Source organism: Panthera tigris, chromosome B1 (genome assembly GCF_018350195.1).
Source record: "Panthera tigris isolate Pti1 chromosome B1, P.tigris_Pti1_mat1.1, whole genome shotgun sequence".
Classification (NCBI taxonomy): domain Eukaryota; kingdom Metazoa; phylum Chordata; class Mammalia; order Carnivora; family Felidae; genus Panthera; species Panthera tigris.
In genome coordinates, this window is record NC_056663.1 from 93,843,038 (window position 1) to 93,855,048 (window position 12,011).

The following is a 12,011-nucleotide window of genomic DNA, read 5'->3' on the forward strand; positions in this document are numbered from 1 at the left end:
CTTTAACCATCAGAAAATGTACTTCAACAGAAAACAAAGATTTGAACACATTTGGTTTCTATCATGTGAATAGAAATAAAATAATAATAGTCCAGACTCTTTAAAATTTGTAAGATTTAGTTGAAGTGTCAGAATTCAGTGCATATGATATTTAACATTTTTTCTTTATTCATTAATTTAATTTATTTACTTATTATTTAGAGAGAGCAGATGGGGGAGGGGCAGGGAGAGAGAAAGAAAGAGAGAATCCCAAGCAGGCTCCACACCATGATTGCAGAGCCCATTGCAACGCTCGAACTCACTGTGAGATCATGCCCTGAGCGGAAATCAAGAGTCAGATGCTTAATCAACTGAGCCACCTAGGTGCCCGATATTAATGATGTTTTAAATTGCACTTTTGTCATATCTCAATAAATTGTCTTCCCTTGAAGTTTAGTCAAAAGTCTAACAAAGAATTATACACAAGACCGCCCTAAAGTTAAGACTATCTGTGTACAATCGGGGAGCCTGGGTGGCTCAGTCGGTTAAGCATCTGACTTCGGCTCAGGTCATGATCTCACGGTCTGTGAGTGTGAGCCCCTCGTCGGGCTCTGTGCTGACAGCTCAGAGCCTGGAGCCTGTTTCAGATTCTGTGTCTCCCTTTCTCTCTGCCCCTCCCCTGTTCATGCTCTGTCTCTCTCTGTCTCAAAAATAAATAAACGTTTAAAAAAAAAGACTATCTGTGTACAATGTATTAAATAATTCCCATTAAAATTAAAGATTTTTTAGAAAAAAACTCAGAATGACTAATTCTAACATTCTTCAAAACTTTACACTTTTCTGATATTTCAAACAAGCAAAAAGGAACATCACACTAGTGGAGAATACTAAATAAAGAATATTGAAATAATACTTAGGCCATGTGTGATGTGACCCACTATTCAGTTGTTACTTTGTTACTACTGACTGTACACATCAACTTAGACTGGTATAGCTTCCTGTAATTCATTCTGATAAAATCTTTGGTGAGTTCCTCAGTCAGTTGTGATTCTACTGACAGATACTGAAAACTCTTTTCCTATACTTTAATCATCAGAAGAGAGACATGACACAGCACAGGAAATCATTGTTGTTTTTTTCTTTGGAGACAAGTATCTGATTATTCTTATTGAGAGTCAGACTTTATACAGCTCTAGATTATCTGTGGAATTAGCAGGCAACAATCAAAATACAGGAAGACGAGATGTTTCCCTATGACTATATTTTTGGATTCAAAGAATTAAACTTACCCCATCAAAAAGAAAATGGATGTAAAGCTAATAACTAAGTAAAACTAAAATACAATGATCAAGCAACCAAACCTTAGTTGATGTCTAATGGTAGGTTATTTTACCTGAGCCATTTTCCTCTAAGCAATGGCAGCAAAATTACACGTTTGAATTCCGATGCCTGTGATAAGTATCCTAGTATTTAAGGATTTGTTAGAAAATAATTCCTTCTACGGTGTGTGCTTCTGATGTGGCAAATAATTTCTGTAGAAAATATTAATAAAAAATATCTTCACAACAACTTCAACGTTAGCCATAATTTTGACCAATATACTTCAGGAAGCAGAATAAATAAATGTCAGTAGCCAGTAGAATTTCAAGGAAAGTACTGCTTCAAACTTGGTCATCTTAGAAGCTATGTAAACAGGGATGAACAACTTTCAATCATGCCAGTAAGTCTATAATGATCTATTATTATTATTATTATTATTATTATTCATGGTTATCTTATTCTCATCCTTAATACTTTTCATATAGCACGGACTTTCTCTAATTTCCTCAATGAGAAAAGCCCATCCATCTTGATTTTCTCTATCTCAGCATTCTATCTCATTTATACATTTTGTTTCCTTTCTCAGTCTTAATATATTTACTGCATATAAATGCATATGATGTGGTATACTTGAGGGCAGAGGCCATATCTGTCTTGTTCACATAGCAGCCCATTAAAGCCTAACAAAGTACTGGACACATAATAAGCCATCAATAACATTTGATGAATGAATTAATATACTGTGAATATTCTTGTTCAAATCCAAATACATTCAAAATCATTACATAGACCATATCCTCATTCATAAATTCTGGTGGTATAAGAGACATATCAACCCTTATAGAACAGTTCTCAAATATTATTCTTTCAGCTAATCAGGTAAAATACAGTGTCATCTCTCTGGAAGAAAAGTATTTCTTTTATATTATTGTTAGTTAATAGCTAAACATGTATCTCTGAAAGAACTACATCAGAATTTAATTCATGTACATTTATTATTCTGGTCAATATACTATATATGAGATTCTCAAGTGTTTCTTAACCAGAAGACTAACAAAGTTGTCTAGGTTTTCTAATCTATTGTATAGCAGAAGTGATGGTTATACAACCCATGTACTCTTCCCTGCTTTCTCCTTATCCTGGAAAAGTGACAGATACTATGTTTCAACTGTAGAACTCTTTTCAAAGACTGCAAGGAAAAGACAGTCTTCAACATGAGAATGACATCCCAGCATCATTTTCTCTTTTATTTCACAAAGTTCTCTTTGGCAGAGGTTCATGACAACCAGAAGTTTGTTTTTTGGATCTTTAGATCTGAAAATATGCTGGGTGACAGTATAGACAGTTGGCAGCCAATAAAGATAAATTTTACCTGTCAAAACTTTCATAAACTGTTTAGGTAAAGAAATATAGATGATTTGGGCAAGTTAATAAAAATAAAAATTTATATCAAAGAATACCTCTCAATGAATATAATGTGGAAAGTGTTGAAATAAGATTACATTAATAATTGTGATACATTTAGAATCACAATCTCAAAAATACCTTTAAAATTAAAGACATAAGATTATAAACAGAAATATACACACATGTGTAAGTATATGTGTACATATATGCATATGTATAGAGATAGAGGTATAATCTGGGTGATTTTACTGAAGAACAACAGTAGGAGAAGGCAGAGGGTAAGAATAGAAAGTACCCCAGAAATGCACTAGGCGGGTATGGACAGCAGTAATGGCCATAATACCCAAGGGAAGGTAATGATTTCAGATTCCATTCATACCCGTGTCATTAAACAGAAGGTTCAATGTCCTAGACAAGCACAGCAGGACTCCTCAGGAGCAGTAACAATACATTAGTAATTTAACAAGTAAAATCACAATTCTAGTGTAGTCTGTCAGTATCAAATAAGAGCACAACCAATGGCTATGAGCTAAGGACACAGAACAGTTCCTTGGAAAGAGAGCAGTCAACTAAACAGGATGCAATTCTTGGAATGGCTATTAGCAGAAAATCAAAATGCTATTTTACCTTTAGGTAAGAAGAACAGGAACATATAGATTCATTAGGTAACACACTTTTTATTTTGGCAAACTTTTTAGACTCCTAAAATTCTAGGCTCTTAGAATTTTAGACTGTTAGACTCTTTTGGTTTGGGACAGTTTCTCAGACATTTTTTACTTTTGACGATCTTTACAGTTTTGAGGACTACTAGTCAGGGACTTGGTAGAATTTTTCTCAATTGGGTTTTGTCTGATATTTTTTCTAATGATTACATGTTTTCAGGAGGAAGACTACACAGATAAAATGACATTCATACCTCATCAGCACTCACTGCAGATATATAGGAATGCACTTAAATTTTGTATATGGACCTTGTATCCCTCAACCTTGCTTTATTTGCTTTTTAGTAATTTTGAAATTATTGATTCCATTATTTTAGTAGACATAAAGTTATTCAGGTAATCGATTTCTCTGAGTCATTTTTTTGTAGTTCCTGTCTTTCAAGGAATTGGTATGTTTTATCTAAGCTATGAAGTTCACAGGAATTGTTCCTTTATTATCCTTTCAATGTTCATGGGTGTCAGTAGTGATGAACCCTGCTTCATTTCTTAAATTGGTAGTTTGTGTCTTTGCTCCTTTTTTGTTTAAATTAGCCCGTCTGGAAGTTCATCAACATTACCTATTTTTTTTTCAAAGAACCAATTTTAATTTTATTAAAAAAATTTTGAACATTTTATTTTATTTTTTGACAGACAGAATGTGAGTAGGGGAGGCACAGAGAGAGAGGTAGACACAGACTCCAAAGCAGGCTCTGGGTTCTGAACTGTCAGCCCCATGCAGGGCTTGAACCCATGAATAAGAAATCATGACCTGAACCAAAGTATGACGCTCAACAACTGAGCCACCTACGTGCCCTAATTCTCATTTATTTTCTTTTCTTTCTGCTTACTTCATTTTAATTTTCTTCTGTTTGCTTCAAGTTAATTTGTTATTTTTCTAGTTTCCTAAAGTAGAAGCTTATGTTATTGATTTTAGGTCTTTATTCATTTATAATATATGCATTTAATGCAATAAGTTTTTCTCTAAGTGTTGCTTTAGCTGCATTCAACAAATTTGGATAAGTTGCATTTTCATATTTATTTGGTTTAAATTTATTTTTTAATATGTCTTGAGACATCTTTGGCTCATGTGTTAAACATCTGAAGTTTAATCTTCAAGTATTTGATAATTTCTTCTCTTTATCATTAATTTATGTTTAATTCTATTATAGTCTGAGAGCATACTTTGTAAAATTTCTATAACTTTAAAATTTTTTAGTGTGTGTTTCATCATTCTAAATGTGGTATATCTGGGTGAAGCTTGAGAACAATGTGCACTCTGCTCCTTTTTTCCAGGAGTATTTTGTAAAATGTCAATTAAAACAAATTGATTGATAGTGCTGTTCAGGGCATCTATAGCCTTACTAATTGTCTACTTACCTGATGTATATGTTGCTGGCATAATCATTTTGAAGTCTCCAACTATAAAGTGAGCTTGTCTATTTCTCTCATCAGTTTTATCAGTTTTTTTCTTTATGTATTTTGGTGCTGTGTTGTTAGATGCATAACTATTTATGATTGTTTTGTCTTCTTAGAGAATTGGCCACTTTATCATTATGTTTTGCCCTTCTTCATCCCTGATAATTTTCATTGTTCTGAAATGTGTTTTGTCTTAGATTAATATAGTTATTCCATTTTTCTTTTGTTAGTGTTTGCATGGTACATAGTTTTTTTATCCCTTTATTTTCAACCTTTTTGTCAAAAGTTATTTGTTGAGTGCCTAATCGAGGCACTCAATCAAGGTTAGGTGCTCATTTTTCTTGACTTCTTAGTTCTATGTGTTCACTAATCAATTTGTTTTCCTATGAGGAGTCAGGAAGCATAAACTCCCCAGGCTCCTCGCAAACAGATGGATCCATGTGACTTGTTCTAAAACATGGAAACATGGATAAAAATAATGGGTGCAACTTCTAGTCCAGTTTTTAAAATGATCTTAAAACATTTAACTCCCTACATAGTTTCTCTGAGATTGTTGAATAGTTAGAAAAGAGAATCTGAAAGATGACTTCAGGATCCTAGAAATGGTATAGCCATGTAGTCTTGAGGCACCTGGGTGGCTCAGTCAATTAAGCGTCCAACTCTTGATTTCAACTCATGTCATGATCTCACAGTCATGAGATCAAGCCCAGTGTTGGGCTCCATGCTGAGTGCGGAGCCTGCTTGGGATTGTCTCTCTCTCTCTCTCTCTCTCTCTTTCTCTGTCCCTCTCCCGCTCATTCTTTGTGTCTCTCTCTCTCAAAATAAATAAACATTTTTTTAAAAAGATCCTAGAGATGGTATACCCATTTAATCTCAATGTAATATCTAAATATAGACATTTAATTTTGCAGTGGCATCTGTATATAATACTTTTTGATATTCATAATATGACATAAGAAAGCTTTTTATTTTATTATTTTTTAATTGTTTATTTTTTAGAATGAGAGTAAGCATATGTGAGGGAGGGGCAGAGAGAGAGAGGGAGAAAGAATATCAAGCAGGCTCTGCTGTCAGCACAGAGGCCGACGTGTGGCTTGAACTCACAAACCACCATGAGCTCATGACCTGAACCAAAATCAAGAGTTGATGCGTAACAGAGTCACCCAGGCACCCCAACATAAGGAAGTTTTTTTTAAAATAACATCTATATAGGGGTCCCTGGGTGTCTCAGTTGGTTGAGTGTCTGACTTTGGAGATCTCGGTTTGTGAGTTGGAGCCCCACATCGGGCTCGCTGCTATCAGCACAGAGACCTCTCTGGATCCTCTGTCTCCTCTCACTCTGCCCACCCCCCTCAAAAATCAACAAATATTAAAAAAAATAAATAACATTTATCTAAAACCTGTGCTTGAAACTGAGGTCAAGGTGGTTATTGTGAGCCCCTTCTACTATATGATTTTAGCAAGGCACCTTCTCTGACCATTTGTTCTGATCTGTTAAATTATTGTAATTAAACCATACAATGTTAAAGTCCTTTTTGGAATTATTAGGAATTGTATTTTAATGCTCATTTCTTAATAATTTGTTCCCATTTTGCCCCTAAATCTACTATTCATGGTATGCCAAATTACTGTCTGTGACATTTGCTTATTTTCCGTATTTCCCAGCTATGCTATATAGAGAAGCAACTGAAATATAACATGTCTCTTTGTCAGACATTTTTAACATTTTTATTTTCAGTAGTTTATAAGGAAACCTCAGAGATTGCTTCAGGGAGGAAAGAGAGGTTTGTCAACGCTGATTATTCCTTATTTAGCATAGCAATTCTGTTCTTACAGGAGATTTAATTTTTAAAATGGCTTTACCAATAAATGAGAAAAATGGAACATATAAGAAGGAAAAGAGAAATATAAAATAAAAATGAAAAGTAAATTGAAGAAAAATGAGAAAAGAAGGAAAAGATAAAAGGACAAAAACAAAGAAAAAGTTTGCATTATACCTTGCCGTTTGCGTATTTTATGTTCTTATAATTTTTAAACTCTGGATCTTCTTAGGCACAAAGGAAGATACAGTGAAGAGAGCAAGATGGCTTCAAATTAAAATTCTTTTCACCAAATACTGACAAGTTACTTAAGTTCTGAAATTCCATTTTCTGATTTTTTTTAAAGATAAATGTCCTGTAGGATTGCTACGTGATTAAAAACAACAACAACAACAACAACAACAACAACAACTAAACCAAAACCAATGTACTATAGATATCCAATATGTGTCTAGTATCTTTAAAATAGTAAACAGAATGCTTGACCTACATCATGATGTCTGGCTTAGATTCATGGCTCTCACACTTAATTATAGTCTAATTTGAATAATTTATTTAACTTTTAAACCCAGATGGGTGATTTATTAAATGGGAATAACCCTACCAAATCTATGTCACCTTGATATTTTGAGGTCTTACCAAATAACCCTCAAAATAATGTATATGAATATTCTTTATTCACTGTAATGTGCTATGTAATTGCAAGACATAATTATAAAAAAGCCATTAGCTCATCCATGTACATGAACTTATTATGCCCTATTATCTTTTTTTGGCTATCAGTCTACTTTTCAACGTAAGTTTTAACTCAAACAATAGTTTAGTTATAGATTTTTGTGTTATTCCAAATCTGTCGTTGTATAAAAATGAACTCTTTGTACCTGCTAACATTTTTTTTTGGAGATAAAGAGCAAGAGTGTGAGAAGGGTAGGGACAGAAGAAGAGGGAGAGACAAAATCTCAAGCAGGCTCTAGGCCCAGTGCAGAGCCTGATGCAGCAGTTGATCTCACAACCACAAGATCACTACTTGAGGAGGAATCAAGAGTTGGATGCTTAACTGACTGAGCCACCCAGGAGCCTCTAACATTCTTTATTGAATAAATGTTTACTTAAATTTATTTCCTATTTCAATTTAGAGTAATTGCCAAATCAGAATCAAGATTGAAAAATTTGGCCACTAAAATGCACATAAAATTTTAGTTTCCTACAATGTTCTGGTAATCTGTTCACCTAAGACAGTTCTTTTTGTTAATTTATGTGGTGTGATATCTTGGAAGTTAGTTGTAGATCATTAGTAACAATTGGTAATAAGTGCTTTGTTGGCAATATCAAATTATTTTATCTTTTGTTGATATCTGAATTATACATTTTTCAAGGAAATTGGAAATTAAAATGTTAAGTTTCATGTTATCTTCAGCAGGTCTAAATAGGTAAAACTGAATCAAGGTGAAATTGATGGAACTCTTCTTTCAGTGGTAGTTACTATGTTTAAATTCAAAGAGAAAGAGAATATCTCACTGAATGATCTTAGAATTATATAAATCCCTATTTTATTTCACAATTAAGCTCTAAGTCTCTTTCTTTTCTGCAAAATTTGTTTAATACTTTGTTTTGGTGGTGAACCTTTAAAATAATATCAATAGAGGATTTAGCACAGTATCTTCATAGCACACTGAAAGAGGGAATGTATACATCTAGCCAGTAGAACAAATAAGCTATTCAAGTTCTAACATAATTTAAAAAAAAATGTTCTCAACAGACTTTAATTCTGATTTCCCTGTTTTCAAAATTTAATAGAGAAAAATATGCCTGCCATTTTTCACTCTAATAAAAATATGGCAGTAATGTTTTTTACATACACTTTTCTACATGAGGATATCATGAGATTGTTCACAATTTTGACAATTATGTAGAACAATAATACATAGAAAACTACAATATAATCAACTTTTCTATAGAATCTATAAAATACATACTTTTAAATACCTATTACATGAATTATTATTGCATTTATTTCAGTGATATTTGCATTTTCAAAATCTTCAATATCATACCAAAAGATTTATAAAACACATTTTTTACATTACAATTGAAGTGTCAGCATAAAGCATGAAAATTATAAAATAAAAGCTTATTCAAGATCACATATTCAAGTGAGAAAATGAATCAAAATATTCTCCCTTCAGGCGAACATTAAACAGTAAGTTCACTTTAGGCAAAAGGAATAAAATACAAAGAAGCCATCAGTAGCCTCGACAGACTACTTGCAGCTATCGAAAACTACTTGCAGAATAAAATTATTTCTCCATTCTTTTTCTAGATGCTCCAAGTACACTGTGTTATGAGTATATATACATGAGCGCTGTGGTAAGGAGCAGTATTTATTCCAAACCCCTCCTCTACTCTCTTTCCTTGCCATGTCTTCCCTGAGATGGAGTATATGCCCTTGCCTCACAGACCATTGAGTTTGTTCATGAGACTTATTTGTCCAGTGGAATGCATACAAAAGTGACAGAGCACCATTTCTGAGCATAAGTCTTAAAACACATGGCAAGTTCTACCAGCCCTTTCTCTCTTCTGCCATCTATCATAAGAAATCTATGCCATAAAGAACCATTGACCTTGCAGCACGGGTCACAGACTAAGAGATATGTGGAGAAGTCCCGGGCATAACCTGTGGCCTGCAGTCTGGAGAAAATCCAAGCTGACCCCACAGGGCATCTTAAAGCCACAGATAATACAGATTCGTGAGCAAGAAAGCAAAAGGCCATGTGCTAAAAGCTACACGTTTGGGGTTGTTAACAATGCAGAATTACCATAGCAAAACCTTTTTTTATACAAGAATTATTTTATAATTTGAGGATATGATAAAGAGAGATGATTCTTAGAGAGTCTGACCCAATATACTTCAGTGTAATTCACTGGGCAACACTGTTTTAGAAGAATCAGAGTTGACTAGGGCAGTAGTTCATAACTATGACTACAATGTAAAATTAACGAGGGTGCTTTAAAAGAAATTATGCTTAAAATCCATGCTGAGAAATTCTGTAACGATTGGTCTGAGTGGGATTTAGACAGACTTGTTGATTATTCCCCAGATGCCTTTGTTAGGCAGCAGGATTGGGAGTTCCTGACCTATGGCTAGCTGAGATCTACAGGAGCATAAATTCATTTTTAGGAATACCTTCTGAATTTACTGGTAGTGGTTTTTATCAGCTAAACTCACAAGAAACATATATATTGACCAATGTATCAATTTATTAGATTTCACTTCAAAAATTTCTGTATCGGAGCGCCTGAGTGGCTCAGTCGGTTAAGCGTCTGATTCTTGGTTTGGGCTCCAGTCATGATCTCATGGTTTCATTGGTTCAAGCCCCACATAGGGCTCTGCACTGGCAGCACAGAGTCTGCTTGGGATTCTCTCTCTCTCTCCCTCTCTGTCTGCCTCTCCCCAACTCGTGCCATCTCTGTCTCAAAATAAACAAGTAAACCTAAAAAAAATAAAATGAAAATTTCTGTATCAATTAGACAAGCTCTACTTTTAATGAGCATCACAGCTAGTCAGCTAGTTCTACTTTCATTAGCACATTTGTCACCTGTCTGCTTGTCCCAACCTCAGGTAAGTGCCAATTCTCGGATATTTCCATTAATGTAAACTAACAATAAAATAAATGAATGTATTACAAGTGCAAAATGATTTTCAGCAGCTGTTTCTGGTTTCCTTGTGAAAAACATGAAGCTGTGAGTATAATTTATTTTAACTTCTTTTCAAACTTCATTGGGATAAAAGACACTATTATGCTTACAATTAGCACTTACTTTTCATCTTCTAACAAACATAATTTAAAACTTTTAACATGCCTTCGGTTTTGAACTTTCCTTTGCACCCCAAAATGTTATGGTTTAACATGGCAAAACTATTCATCATTTCTTATGATTCTAGGTGCTGACAAGAGGCTGTTTTGTTTTATGTGGTATTGGCTAGAACTGCATTCATCTGGAGACTCAACTATGTGGAACATTTAAGGTGACTCCTACAAAACCAGCACCTGTCAGGAGCTCAGGGTCTTTCTCCTGGAGTGTCCCTGTGGTCTTTTAACCCACACCTCTCCTTTGGATAGGCTTTCTCCCAGCTATGCAGGTGGGTTCCAAGAAGGGTTACCCCTAACAGCAAAGATAGAAACTACAGATATCTTAGGACGCAGTACCAGAAGTTACACCATGGCATTTCCCCGCATTCTCTTGGGCCAAACAAGTCACAGGGCCTAACCAGAGTCAAGGACAAAGAAATAGGCACTTTGTCTCTCCATGGGAAGGAGTGACAGAATTTGAAAGAAAATTTAATCCACCATATTTATTTCAATTCTACTAGACTGTGAGCTCTAATAACTTTGGAGCAAAATAACTTTTATTCATGACTGTGCTAGAAAAATATCATTACATAAAAGACACTTAATGAATATGTGTTGAATTCTTTTAATATATAAAACCAATCTAATGCATTGGCATTAAAATTGTTTAATTTTTAGAGTTATGATGGTTCAGTCTCACATCTAAGTACCACATAATCCTACAATTTATGTAATGTCATATCTACACAATAAAATGCACATATGCAGAGTTTAAGTTATTTCAGACAGCCACAAACTAAACTGAAGTTTTATCTTTGTATTATCAATATAAACAGGCCTGTTAATCAAGTTAATTGAGTAAACAAGACTAGAGGAACACTGGTTAATTTAATCAAGAGATAAAACTGTCCATGAGACAATAAAAAATTTTGGAACCTTTCAGAATATTGTTAATATCCAAGTGTAAAATAAAACTAACTGTATTTTGGCTTAAACAAGTACATATAAATTTATAAGCGTTTTAAAAACACGTTTTCAAAGATTCAAAATAAACTAAAAGTGATTACTATTTTTGAAATTCATAAATTTTTATACTTTTCCTTGCAATTTGCATATCAGCAGTAAAGAAATGGTTCTCTGGTTTGTGCAGTTATGAAAGTCATATTCTATAATTGTTTAATGCCTAACTTTTGATGTATGTATTGGTAAATAGCCCAGGGTTTAAGTAAACATTTGCTATTCATCATCTTAAGAAATAAGACCATTGATTTATAAATGTATTCATAAAGCAGAGCTGCAAAAGTCATGGGTGAGTAATTTAAAAAGGTATTTGTTCTCTCTTTACTGAACACCATATGCCATACATACCTAATTCTCACAATTGCATATTTCAATTTTCATGAAAATATAAACAAAGAGGGATAATGAAATATAATTGATCATTATATGTACCATTACTACTGCCTACAATAAACTATACTGTGTAAAAAGAGGCGAACTTCTTCCAAGAAATGAAT

At 33.8% G+C, this 12,011-nt stretch overlaps 1 long non-coding RNA gene across 2 annotated transcripts in view; it reads right to left on the bottom strand.

Moving 5' to 3' along the window:
• Positions 1 to 12,011, bottom strand: part of LOC122237677 — a 129,679-nt gene that overhangs the window by 68,116 nt on the left and 49,552 nt on the right. The gene's annotated exons all lie outside the window — the stretch shown is intronic.